Source organism: Coregonus clupeaformis, chromosome 2, assembly GCF_020615455.1.
Source record: "Coregonus clupeaformis isolate EN_2021a chromosome 2, ASM2061545v1, whole genome shotgun sequence".
NCBI lineage: Eukaryota > Metazoa > Chordata > Actinopteri > Salmoniformes > Salmonidae > Coregonus > Coregonus clupeaformis.
The window spans coordinates 19,956,741-19,971,230 of NC_059193.1; positions in this window are offsets into that span (position 1 = coordinate 19,956,741).

The following is a 14,490-nucleotide window of genomic DNA, read 5'->3' on the forward strand; positions in this document are numbered from 1 at the left end:
GATGGTGAGAGGGTGAGGTCAAAAGAGGAGAGGAGTGGAATGAAGGAGGTAGAGAGAAATTAGTCAAAGGTAGACGTAGGAAGGTTGAAGTCCCCCAGAACTGTGAGGGGTGAGCCATCCTCAGGAAAGGAACTTATCAAGGCGTCAAGCTCATTGATGAACTCTCCAAGGGAACCTGGAGGGCGATAAATGACAAGGATGTTAAGCTTGAATGGGCTAGTGACTGTGACAGCACGGAATTCAAATGAGGAGATAGACAGATGGTTCAGGGGAAAAAGAGAGAATGTCCACTTGGGAGAGATGAGGATTCCTGTGCCACCACCCCGCTGACCAGATGCTCTCGGGGTATTCGAGAACACATGGTCAGACGAGGAGAGAGCAGTAAGAGTAGCAGTGTTTTCAGTGGTAATCCATGTTTCCGTCAGCGCCAAGAAGTCGAGGGACTGGAGGGTAGCATAGGCTGAGATGAACTCTGCCTTGTTGGCAGCAGAACGGCAGTTCCAGAGGCTGCCTGAGACCTGGAACTCCATGTGGGTGGTGCGTGCAGGGACCACCAGGTTAGAGAGGCAGCAGCCACACGGTGTGAGGCGTTTGTATAGCCTGTGTGGAGAGGAGAGAACAGGGATAGACAGAGGCATAGTTGACAGGCTACAGAAAATGGCTACAATAATGCAAAGGAGATTGGAATGAAATGAACTAAACATCTGGGAAAGCGAGAGAGCGGGGCCCCCCCTCACTTACGTTTCACTGAAACACCCAAATATAACTCTCCCAACTTCCACCTCAGAAACTACAATTGTTGTAAACTACAGCAGTTCAATGTTTTCTAGGAATAGACTAACTTAGTTTATTCAGCTAGCTAACTTGGTATAGTATTCTTCCGTGAAAATCGTCCAGGGCACCTAGTCATATGACGCCACAGCCAACTAGCATGCCGGACTCCAACAACACGGTTTAGCACCAATACTCGGCCACAACAAACCACCAGTGTGTCAACACGCCATTATGACACAGATCATTCGTGTCTGTGTCTAACGTTGTGGGTTAGTCCCGACAGCTTGAGCGAGTCCGTCGTCAACTTATTCAGCCAGTTAGTTAGCTAGAATAGTTAGCATACTAGCTAGCCATTGCTTTCAGACAAAGAAGAAACCCCTCCTCCCACAGCACGAACACACAGAGAGAGCCAAGCTAACGTTAACTAGTCACCCATGTCCGGAATTCCCTTGAACGACTCTGGCTACCAATATGTAAAAACAAAACACAAATGTAGGTTATAACTTACCCCTAGCAGCTACTGTTAGCTAGCCAAGTGCAAAGGTAGCCACTGAATTGACTCAGCCAGTTCGCGTCTGTTCGCTAGGTCGTTCCAGCTATTGTTTACTAGTAGCTATCCAGGTAGCAACAAGCTAGCTAAATTTCAAGCACAGTAGCCACTTACTACCTAACGTTAACGCTTCAGACAATGAGGTTAGAAAAACAGCTGAATGGTAGGCATTATTGTATGTAATTATTGTAGGCAGCTAGCTGGCGTAATTACAGGTACTCTCAGGCGTGAAACAACTATCCACAGTTGCTAATAGTTACCAGTAGCTACCCGCTAGCTAGTCCAGGTAGTGGGTTAGCTAGCTTCGTGCTTCACCGGACTCACCCGAATACAATACTAACCTACAATAATTACATACAACAACCCACGATAACTACCTACAATACCTAACTATGACAAATTACCTTGGACAACAAACAAGCTCCCATTGACAAGCAGGCACACATCCCTGCGGGCCATTCCCTCCACTACCCTGGATGACGCTGGACCAATTGTGCGCTGCCCAATGGGTCTATGAAACAAAGATAAATGACATAAAGAATGAAAGTGAAATATTGGGCAAAAAGGCAACCTCAACTCCATCATTCATTGAATCAGATGGCTCATTCATCACAAAACCCACTGATATTGCCAACTACTTTAATGATTTTTTCATTGGCAAGATTAGCAAACTTAAGCATGACATGCCAGCAACAAACTCTGACACTACACATCCAAGTATATCTGACCAAATTATGAAAGACAAACATTGTAATTTTGAATTCCCTGAATTAAGTGTGGAAGAGGTGAAAAAACTATTGTTGTCAATCAACAATTACAAGCCACCGGGGTCTGACAACTTGGATGGAAAATTACTGAGGATAATAGCGGACGATATTGCCACTCCTATTTGCAAGTAAGACCTTTAAACATGTCAACATTCACAAGGCTGCAGGGCCAGACGGATTACCAGGACGTGTACTCCGAGCATGCGCTGACCAACTGGCATGTGTCTTCACTGACATTTTCAACCTCTCCCTGTCTGAGTCTGTAATACCAACATGTTTCAAGCAGACCACCATAGTCCCTGTGCCCAAGAACACTAAGGTAACCTGCCTAAATGACCTCCGACCCGTAGTACTCACGTCTGTAGCCAAGAACTGCTTTGAAAGGCTGGTCATGGCTCACATCAACACCATTATCCCAGAGACCCTAGACCCACTCCAATTTGCATACCGCCCCAAAAGATCCACAGATGATGCAATCTCTATTGCACTCCACACTGCCCTTTCACACCTGGACAAAAGGAACACCTATGTGAGAATGCTATCCATTGACTACAGCTCAGCGTTCAACACCATAGTGCCCTCAAAGCTCATCACTAAGCTAAGGACCCTGGGACTAAACAACTCCCTCTGCAACTGGATCCTGAACTTCCTGACGGGCCGCCCCCAGGTGGTAAGGGTAGGTAACAACACATCCGCCACACTGAACCTCAACACGGGGGCCCCTCAGGGGTGCGTGCTAAGTCCACTCCTGTACTCCCTGTTTACTCATGACTGCATGGCCATGACTCCAACACCATCATTAAGTTTGCCGATGACACAACAGTGGTAGGCCTGATCACTGACAACGACAAGACAGATAGAGAGGAGATCGGAGACCTGGCCGTGTGGTACCAGGACAACAACCTCTCCCTCAACAGGATCAAGACAAAGGAGATGATTGTGGACTACAGGAAAATGAAGAGGACCGAGCACGCCCCCATTCTCATCAACGGGGCTGTAGTGGAGCAGGTTGAGAGCTTCAAGTTCCTTGGTGTCCACATCACCAACAAACTAACATGTTCCAAGCAGACCAAGACATTCGTGAAGAGGGCACGACAAAACCTATTCCCCCTAAGGAGACTGAAAAGATTTGACATTGGTCCTCAGATCCTCAAAAGGTTCTACAGCTGCACCATCGAGAACATCCTGACTGGTTGCATCACTGCCTGGTATGGCAACTGCTCGGCCTCAGACCACAAGGCACTACAGAGGGTAGTGCGTACGGCCCAGTACATCACTGGGGCCAAGATTCCTGCCATCCAGGACCTCTATACCAGGTGGTGTCAGGGGAATGCCCTAAAAATTGTCAAAGACTCCAGCCACCCTAGTCATAGACTGTTCTCTCTGCTACCGCACGGCAAACAGTACTGGAGCGCCAAGTCTAGGTCCAAGAGGCTTCTAAACAGCTTCCACCCCCAAGCCATAAGACTCCTGAACATCCAATGGCTACACAGACTACTTGAATTGCCAACCCCCCCCCTTTTACGCTGCTGCTACTCTCTGTTTATTATCAATGCATAATCACTTTAATAACACTACCGACATGTACCTATTACCTCAATTACCTCGACTAACATTCACATTGACTCGGTACCTGTAGCTGTACCCCCTGCCTCGCTACTGTTATTTTACTGCTGCTCTTTAATTATTTGTTACTTTTATTTCTTATTATTAATTTTTTTATGTAATGTTTTTTTGTGTGTTTTTTTTGTTTTCTTTCTTAAAATTGCATTGTTGGTTAAGGGCTCGTAAGTAAGCATTTCACTGTAAGGTCTACACCTGTTGTATTCGGAGCATGTGACAAATAACATTAGAATTGATTGGATTTGATGGCATAGAACTCGGCCCAAGTGATGCTCTGGGCCGTACGCACTATATTCTGTAGCGCTTTGTTGTCGGATGCCAAGCAGTTGCCATACCAAGCGATGATGCAGCCAGTCAAGATGCTGCCGATGGTGCACCTGTAGAACATTTTGAGGTTCTGAGGGCCCACGCCAAATCTTTTCAGCCTCCTGAGTGGGAAGAGGCGTTGTTGTGCCCTCTTCACGACTGTGTTGTTGTGTTTGGACCATGATAGATCCTTAGTGATGTGGACACTGAGGAACTTGAAGCTCTCAACCCGCTCCACTACAGCCCCGTCGATGAGAATGGGGGCGTACTTGGTCCTTCGTTTCCTGTAGTCCACGATCATCTCCTTTGTCTTGCTGACGTTGAGGGAAAGGTTGTAGGCCTGGCACCACACTGCCAGGTCTCTGACCTCCTCCCTATAGGCTGTCTCATCGTCGTTGGTGATCAGGCCTACCACTGTTGTGTTGTCGGCAAACTTTAAGATGGCGTTGGAGTCATGCGTGGCCACGCAGTCGTAGGTCAACAGGGAGTACAGGAGGGGACTAAGCACGCACCCCTGAGGGGCCCCCGTGTTGAGGGTCAGTTCTGATTTGTCCTGATCTCCATCCCCATAAAAGTGTTTCTGATCTTTTCTGATCTGTTCTGATCTGTTCTGATCTGTTCTGATCTGTTCTGATCTGTTCTGATCTGTTCTGATCTGTTCTGTTCTGATCTCCAGCCCCATCAAAGTGTTTCAGATTTGTTCTGATCTGTCTTTATCTGTTCTGCTCTGATCTGTTCTGATCTGATCTGTCCTGATCTCCAGCCCCAACTCAAAGAGTTATTCCCTCACCACAAGCTCTACGTCACTTCCTGTAGCTACCTTTTGAGTTTGGATATCGTGGTTGGCATCAGTTAGTGGGACCACTAATATCTGTCCAGTGATCCTGCTGACCAAGTGTCTGAGGAGATGTTTGGCTAGCAGGGTTTTATTGAGTTTGGATATCGTGGTTGGCATCAGTTACTGAGACCGCTACTATCTGTCCAGTGATCCTGCTGACCAAGGCCAGGTCTAAGGAGCTGCTTGGCTATTTGGCATAGCAGCTAGCATTGAGGGCTTGAATGCAGCCCACGACACGGTTGTCCCGGGCTTGTGGCTGTCTAGATATCTGCTGTTTCTTGTTGTTTTCAATCTTCCCTGTGACCTGTCCTGTCTGGAACTGAGAGGAGTAACAGCGTAACCTACATTGCTACCATGACAAAGACCAAAGCCGGTGGGAGTACTGTTGTCGAGGACAGTGGTGTCTCTCTATCACACGTGAAGGATCTTTTAAAAGAAAAAAATAGTTCTACAAGCAGTTGTTACAACAACTGGTGGATTCAACTACTAAAATAATGGACCAGAGAGGTTCAGGACCTGAAGAACAGTTTGCAGTTCTCCCAGGGTCAGCTCGATGAGTTGAAACAGGAGAACGACAAGATGACAGCAATCTGTAAGTCATTGAGAGAGGACATCAGTTCTGTATGTGAATCCATGATAACCATGAAATCAGATTATCTCGAGGGACAATCAAGGCGGAACAACATGGTTGTGGACGGAATTGCAGAATCTCCACATGAGACCTGGACGGAGTCTGAGGACAAAGTGAGGAAAATTATATAGGAGAAACTGAAGATGGACCACAGGAAGATTGATGTGGAGCGCGCCCACAGGACTGGAAAACCCACCACTGCCCCAGGTGACAGGCCGATAGTGGTCAAGTTCCTGAGGTTCAAGGACAAGGTAGCTGGAAAGAGTCAAGAACTTGAGAGAAATGCATATATTCCTCAACTAGGACTATCCTGAAAAGGAAATAACTTATCCCAGCCATGAAAGCTGCCAGAGCGCGTGGGGACATTGCTTACATCCGCTATGACAGGCTCATTGTCCACCCTCCCTCCCAGAAGCCTGGAAGGGATGAGAGAGCCAAGCCTATGGGTTCGTAGCTTCAACCCCGCAGCACACACACACCAACTGATTAATGGACTGCTGAATGTGTATTGTTTTCTCTTGCATAGTTTGCTCTTTTCCATATTATGTGTATCTCTGATAAGCTACCCAGGAAAGGGCTGAAAATAGCCCATATTAATATATGTAGCCTTAGAAATAAGGTTCATGAAATCAATAACTTGCTAACATCAGATAAAATTCATATATTATCCATTTACATTTTAGTTATTTAGCAGACGCTCTTATCCAGAGCGACTGACAGTTAGTGAGTGCATACATTTTTACATACTGGTCCCCCATGGGAATCAAACCCACAACCCTGGCGTTGCAAGCGCCATGCTCTACCAACTGAGCTACACAGGACCCTTCTGCGACTCAATTAGATAATTCATTTGATGGTACAGCAGTAGCAATACAAGAATATAACATCTATAGAAGAGACAGAAATGCTTATGGGGGAGGTGTTGCTGTATATATTCAGAGCCATATCCCTGTAATGCTTAGAGAAGATCTTAAGTCAAGTGTTATTGAAGTGTTGTTTTGCAGGTTCACTTGGCATATCTAAAGCCTTTTCTTTTGGGGTGTTGCTATAGGCCACCAAGTGCTAACAGTCAGTATTTAAATTATATGTGTGAAATGCTTGATAGTGTATGTGATGTCAACAGAGTGGTCTACTTTCTTGGGGACCTGAATATTTACTGGTTTTCATCAAGCTGTCCGCTCAAGTTGAAGCTTCTCAACGTAACCAGTGCCTGTAATCTGGTTCAGGTTATTAATCAACCAAACATGTTAATTACAAACACTACAGGAACAAGATCATCCACATGTATTGATCCCATTTTTACTAATACTGTAGAACGTTGTTCTAAAGCTGTATCCGTACCCATTGGATGCAGTGATCACAATATAGTGGCTATATCCAGGAAAGCCAAAGTTCCACAGCTGGGCCTAAAATAGTGTATAAGAGATCATACAAAAGATTTTGCTGTAACTCATATGTGGATGATGTTAAAAATATTTGTCGTTCTGATGTGATTAATAAGGAGCATCCAGACGCTGGACTTGATGAATTTATGAAATTGCTTCTTCCAATTATTGATAAACATGCACCTGTTAAGAAACTGACTGTTAGAGCTGTTACGGCTCCATGGATTGATGAGGAATTGAAAAACTGTCTGGTTGAAAGAGACGGGGCAAAAGGAGTGGATAATAAGACCGGCTGCACATCTGAATGGCTGACTTACTGCAAATAGAGAAATGATGTGACTAAACTCAACAAAAAGAAGAAACTGTATTATAGATCAATAATATAAATAATGATGGAGTACTTTAAATGAAATTATAGGCAGAAAGACAAATTCAACTCCATCTTTCATCGAATCAGATGTCTTATTCATCACAAAACCATTTGATGTTGCCAATTATTTTAATGATTACTTCACTGGCAAAGGGGGCAAACTTAGGCAGGAAATGCCAACAACGAAAAGTGGGCCATCGTACTCATGTATAAAAAAAACAAAGAATGAAAGAAAATCATTGCAAGTTTGAATTTTGTAAAGTTAGTGTGGGAGAGGTGGAAAAATGATTGTTATCGATCAATAATGACAAACCTCCTGGCATTGACAACTTAGATGGAAAGCTACTGAGGATGGTAGCTGCCTCTATAGCCACTCCTATCTGTCATATCTTTAATCTGCGCCTAGAGGAAAGTCTTTGTCCTAAGGCCTGGAGGGAAGCCAAAGTCATTCCGCTACCCAAGAATGGTAAAGCGGCCTTTACTGGTTCTAACAGCAGACCTATCAGCTTGCTGCCAGCTCTTAGCAAACTGTTGGAAAACATTGTGTTTGACCAAATACAATGCTATTTCTCTGTAAACAAATTAACAACAGACTTTCAGCATGCTTATAGAGAAGGGCATTCAACATGTACCGCACAGACACAAATGACTAATGTTTGGTTAAAATAAATTGATAATAAGAAGTTTGTGGGAGCTGTACTGTTAGATTTCAGTGCAGCATTTGATATTATTGACCATAACCTGTTGTTCAGAAAATTTACTGTATGTGTTTATGGCTTTTCAACCTCTGCCATGTCGTGGATTCAGAGCTATCTATCTAATAGAACTCAGAGGGTTTTCTTTAATGGAAGCTTCTCTAATATCAAACATGTAAAGTGTGGTGTACCGCAGGGCAGCTCTCTAGGCCCTCTACTCTTTTCTATTTTTACCAATGACCTGCCACTGGCATTAAACAAAGCATGTGTGTCCATGTATGGTGATGATTCAACCATATACGCATCAGCAACCACAGCTAATGAAGTCACCAGGGGTATTTTCACAGTCCCCAAATCCAGAACAAATTCAAGAAAGAGTACAGTATTATATAGAGCCATTATTGCACGGAACTCCGTTCCATCTCATATTGCTCAAATAAACAGCAAACCTGGTTTCAAAAAACAGATAAAGCAACACCTCACGGCACAACGCCTCTCCCCTATTTCACCTAGATAGTTTGTGTGTATTGTGTTGATATGTAGGCTACGTGTGCCTTTAAAAAAATGGATGTAGTTCTGTCCTTGAGCTGTTCTTGTCTATTAATGTTCTGTATTATGTCATGGTTCATGTTTTGTGTGGAGCCCAGGAAGAGTAGCTGCTGCTTTTGCAACAGCTAACAGGGATCCTAATAAAATACCAAATACCAAATACTAAATACCATGAAATTCTTTCTGTTCTGATCTGTCCTGATCTGATCTGTCCTGATCTGATCTGTCCTGTTCTGATCTGTCCTGTTCTCCAGCCCCATCAAAGTGTTTATGATCTGATCTGATCTGTCCTGATCTGATCTGTCCTGATCTGATCTGTCCTGATCTGATCTGTCCTGATCTCCAGACCCATCAAAGTGTTTCTGATCTGTTCTGATCTGTCCTGATCTGTTGTGATCTGTTCTGTTCTGATCTCCTTTCCCATCAAAGTTTTTCCACTGAGCAGGATTTTATTTTAGACCTTTCTGATAAATGAGGGGTTTCATATAGCTGGATGTGGTTTCTGAAAAAAAGAGAGAGAGAGAGAGAAAAGGGGAAAAGAGAGAAAGAGTTGAAGGGAGAAAATAAAATAAAAAATCTGGAACGGCCGCAAAAGCTTTTGAAAAAACATGAAAAATCAGCAGTTATTTAACAGTTAGATTGTCATCTTTATGAGTGTCTTCTGGGGGTGACAGCGGGAGGAGAGGGGGAGGAGAGGAGAGGGGGAAGAGAAGGAGGGAGGAGAGAGGGAAGAGAAGGAGGAAAGGAGAGGGGGAGAAGAGAGGGAAGAGAAGGAGGCAGGAGAGGGGGAGGAGAAAGAGGGAGGAGAGGGGGAGGAGAGAGGGAAGAGAAGGAGGGAGGAGAGGGGGAGGAGAGGGGGAGGAGAAGGAGGGAGGAGAGGGGGAGGAGAAGGAGAAGGAGGAAAGGAGAGGGGGCTTACAGGCTGAGCCAGCTGGTCTGGGTCTGGTTAGAACCCCTATTATCATCACCACACTAGCTAATTCACATGTCAATCACTCTGGGGTGGGGTGTGGTGGGGGTAGGGGCCACTGGTAGGGAAGCTCCACTGAATACTTCCAGGCGACTAATCGACTCGCACATCGTATTATATAGAATATAGTATTTTATTATATATATAATATAACCTCAACAAGCTAACCTTTGTGAGACCTGAAAATCATCGGTTTGTTACACAAATTGGACACCGTTCCCCTCTAATCAGGAACTGATTCCGAACTGGGGCACCAGGTGAGCAGACTCTCTAGCCAATCAGTTAAAACCAGCAGTAGTTCTGGATAGGGCACTGCCATTTCAGAAGAAGTCACACAGTCTGTCTCTGTTAAAGTGTTGATGGTTCTGATGATGTTGTGAGCTCCTGTCCCAGCTGTGGATGTAGTTCCTGATCCTGTTTCCACACTGTAAAACATCTCATGTTGAATCTACTTCAAAAAGACAGTTGATATTACTGAGTAGATGTAATCTCCTATATTTTTGAGTAAAATAACAGGGAATTAATAATAGCCATAACAATGTGTTGGATTGACTGAAAATATGATTAAATATGAGTTGATTTAAGTTACATATTTAGTAAATCCAAAATATTAGTGTTTCACAAACAAATAATGTTTAACATAGTTTAATGTATTCGATCATTGGCCAGTAGAGTAGTGATGTGCAGTTCACAAACAATTTGTAATTTTTTGAACGACTCATTTTATGGACTCGAGAGTCATGATTTGTTTTTCTGAGTGACTCGTTCATTTTAGTCGTTTGTTTGACCTGCTGGCAGGCAGCAATGAGTCCTAAAGCAGGATTAATACACGCTCCTATTGCATAGAGAAAAAAAGTACATGTTTTACTGATAATTGATCACATGGTGCAAGAATTAATGCAATTAATTGATTATTGAATGTTATGATGGACACAGCATTGTAGAACCAAAACATACACAGCCTCTGCTCAACAAACTCGAGAACAAATCGTTTGGGGGGGATGCAGTTCGTGAACGATATTGTGCTTATCACCCTTACGGCAGTGAAGAGTTTTTTCTGCCACAATATGTTTCAAATGTAGCAAGAAATAATCAAATTTGTATGCCTAGCAATCAACAAATGTACATTGTTTAAACCACACGTTTACAAGTCTGAGTCACAAATGACAGCTCCAATAAACCCCCTATGGTGAACAACAAGTGAACGAGAGGCTTGTAGAATCATGATTCTTTTGAGTTTTCAGTTCATTGTTCACTGGTAGGGGGTCCTGCATGCTCGGGGCATTACTGACTCAAATTAACAAAATGAGTTGAAAGATTTATTATTTTGACTGAACAAGTTGAAAGATCCTGAGTCAGTAAAAAGAGCTAAACTTTCTGTCACTTTTGTTGAACGCAGTGCTCAATCCACTAGCAGTAACTTGAGGTAGAACTGAAGGCATTGCATGATGGTGCATTTACCTCTGTAATTAATGGTTCTGATGGTGGGAAACAAAATGGTGGATTCATCTTTGAAGGTCAATTTTCCTGACGGTTTTGATATCCATTCATCATCCTTTAGTACTAATATAGAACTATACTTTTCTTTCTTCAAACATTCATACATTGTGTAAAATAATCACAAAGTTTTAAAAAATTGAATTACCCACAATCCTCTAAAAAATGGAGCCATGTGGCAAGTTGTTGCAATAATTTAAAATTATTACATTTAAGGAAATATTATCAAAATTGAGTGAATTAAATCAAATCAAATTAAATTATCTCTCTCTTTGTTTATCCTCATAAAGATACTTACATTTTGAGCAACATATTAAGTAGATTTTGGGTAAAATGAAATCAACAAATCATTGAAACGACTTGCATGTTAATGTATTTATTTGTATTTGTATTTATTAGGGATCTCTCTTCCTGGGGTCCAAATACATTAAGGCACTTACATTACATATACACTACCAGTCAAAAGTTTGGACATATGGAATCATGTAGTAACCAAAAAAATGTTAAACAAATCCAAATATATTTTATATTTGAGATTCTTCAAAGTAGCCACCCTTTGCCTTGATGGCAGCTTTGCACACTCTTGGCATTCTCTCAACCAGCTTCACCTGGAATGCTTTTCCAACAGTCTTGAAGGAGTTCCCACATATGCTGAGCACTTGTTGGCTCCTTTTCCTTCACTCTGTGGTCCAACTCATCCCAAACCATCTCAATTGGGTTGAGGTCAGGGGATTGTGGAGGCCAGGTCATCTGATGCTGCACTCCATCACTCTCCTTCTTGGTAAAATAGCCCTTACACAGCCTAAAAGTGTGTTGGGTCATTGTCCTGTTGAAAAACAAATGGTAGTCCCACTAAGCGCAAACCAGATGGGATGGCGTATCGCTGCAGAATGCTGTGGTAGCCATGCTGGTTAAGTGTGACTTGAATTCGAAATATATCACAGACAGTGTCACCAACAAAGCACCCCCACACCATAACACCTCCTCTTCCATGCTTTACGGTGGGAAATACACATGCAGAGATCATCCGTTCACCCACTCCACGTCTCACAAAGACACGGCGGTTAGAACCAAAATTCTCAAATTTGGACTCCAGACCAAAGGACACATTTCCACTAGTCTAATGTCCATTGCTCGTGTTTCTTGGCCCAAGTAAGTCTCTTCTTCTTATTGGTGTCCTTTAGTAGTGGTTTCTTTGCAGCAATCCAACCATGAAGGCCTGATTCACACAGTCTCCTCTGAACAGTTGATGTTGAGATGTGTCTGTTACTTGAACTCTGTGAAGCATTTATTTGGGCTGCAATTTCTGAGGCTTGTAACTCTAATGAATTTATCCTCTGCACCAGAGGTAAATCTGGGTTTTCCATTTCTGTGGCGGTCCTCATGAGAGCCAGTTTCATCATAGCGCTTGATGGTTTTTGCGACTGCACTTGAAGAAACTTTCAAAGTTCTTGACATTTTCCGTATTGACTGACCTTCATGTCTTAAAGTAATGATGGACCCCCCCCCCCCCCACCTTGTCACAACACAACTGATTGGCACAAACGCATTAAGAAGGAAAGAAATTCCACAAATTAACTTTTAAGAAGGCACACCCAACATTACTTGAAATGTATTCCAGGTGACTACCTCATGAAGCTGGTTGAGAGAATGCCAAGAGTGTGCCAAGCTGTCATCAAGGCAAAGGGTGGCTATTTGAAGAATCTCAAATATAAAATATATTTTGATTTGTTTAACAATTTTTTGGTTACTACATGATTCCATTTGTGTTATTTCATAGTTTTGATGTCTTCACTATTATTCTACAATTTAAAAAATTTTAAAAATAAAGAAAAACCCTTGAATGAGTAGGTGTGTCCAAACTTTTGACTGGTAGTGTATATCAAAGAACAAATATCTCAAAAATATATCAAATGAATAATATGCAACCATTCAAAGAACTGCATTAGCATGAGTAGAAAAAACGTATTTCACTTACCAGTCTAAAGTGGCGTCCTCTCCTTCCAAAAACATATCTTCAGCTGTTGAGTCTAAACCTTATTCACTAAGTCCTTCTCTACTGGTTCTGTCACACTTTCCCGGTCGATTTCGGCTATAATCTCGTCCAAATCTGTACCTGGACTTTGATTTAGCTTTTCCAGTATTAGTAGCCATTTTGTACTTTAAAAATTTGCTGAAAACTTTGTTTACTAAATGGAGCTGTGCGTAACGCGTTGCGCCCCTTCCTTGTTTACATTTCTAATGGACACTAAACGGCGTGCTGAATACACAGGCTTTTCCTCAGACAAAGGACCATCACATACTAATGTAAAGCCCAGCTCATTGGCTATCTAGCTAGCTATGTTTCAAAACGATAGGTTATCATTGGACCAAGATACAGTCAACCGAGTGAACACCGTCCGTCTCATCGACGCGTAATGATGACGTGTCTACCTGGCAAAAAATGTTGAGTCAGGGTGTGTATATTCTTTGTTGTGCGTTTTCTATGTTTATTATCTAGCATGTATATTTCTATGTTGGCCGGGGTGGTTCCCAATCAGAGGCAGCTGTCGCTCGTTGTCTCCGATTGGGGACCATACTTAGGCAGCCTATTGGCACTGTCTAGTTGTGGGATCTTGTTCCAGGGAAGGTATGTTGTGTGTGCTACCTTGGACTTCACGTTTCGTTTCCTTTGTTGTTTTGTTGTGGTGTTTATTAGTAAATAAACATGTACGTATATCACGCTGCGCCTTGGTCTGACCCGTCATTAAACGAACGTGACAGCTACATTTTATCTCTGGGATGCTCAGGATGACAAATCAGAGCAAGATTGCCGAATGTAAATATATTATTTACCTTCAGATATGAATGTATCAAACCTGTCACCGTGATAAAAGTTTTTTGTTGTTGTGCACTCTCCTCAAACAATAGCATGGCATTTTTTTCGCTGTTAGATGAACAATAATTTAAGCTTTCTGCCCATTTAAGACACGTACATGTCACGATCGTCAACTGATGAAGCGGACCAAGGCCCAGCGTGATAAACGTACATACTTTATTCGTACTCAACACACGATCAAAAACAACAAACGAAACGTGAAGTCCTAGGTTAACACAAAACCTTACGGAAAGAGATCCCACAAAATACTAGTGCCAAACAGGCTGCCTAAGTATGGTCCCCAATCAGAGACAACAAGCTACAGCTGTCTCTGATTGGGAACCACCCTGGCCAACATAGATATAAACGATCTAGAACAAAAGCATAGAAAATGTAACAGAAACTCCACACCCTGGCTCAACATTTAAGAGTCCCCCGAGCCAGGGCGTGACAGTACACTACCATTCAAAGGTTTGATGTCACTCAACTGGCAGCTTCATTAAATAGTACCCGCAAAACACCAGTCTCAACGTCAACAGTGAAGAGGCGACTCCGGGATGCTGACCTTCTAGGCAGAGTTGCAAAGAAAAAGCCATATCTCTGACTGCCCATCTTAATCTTTTCTTTTTATTGGCCACAACCACACAACTACTAAACACACAACCACTGATCACAACA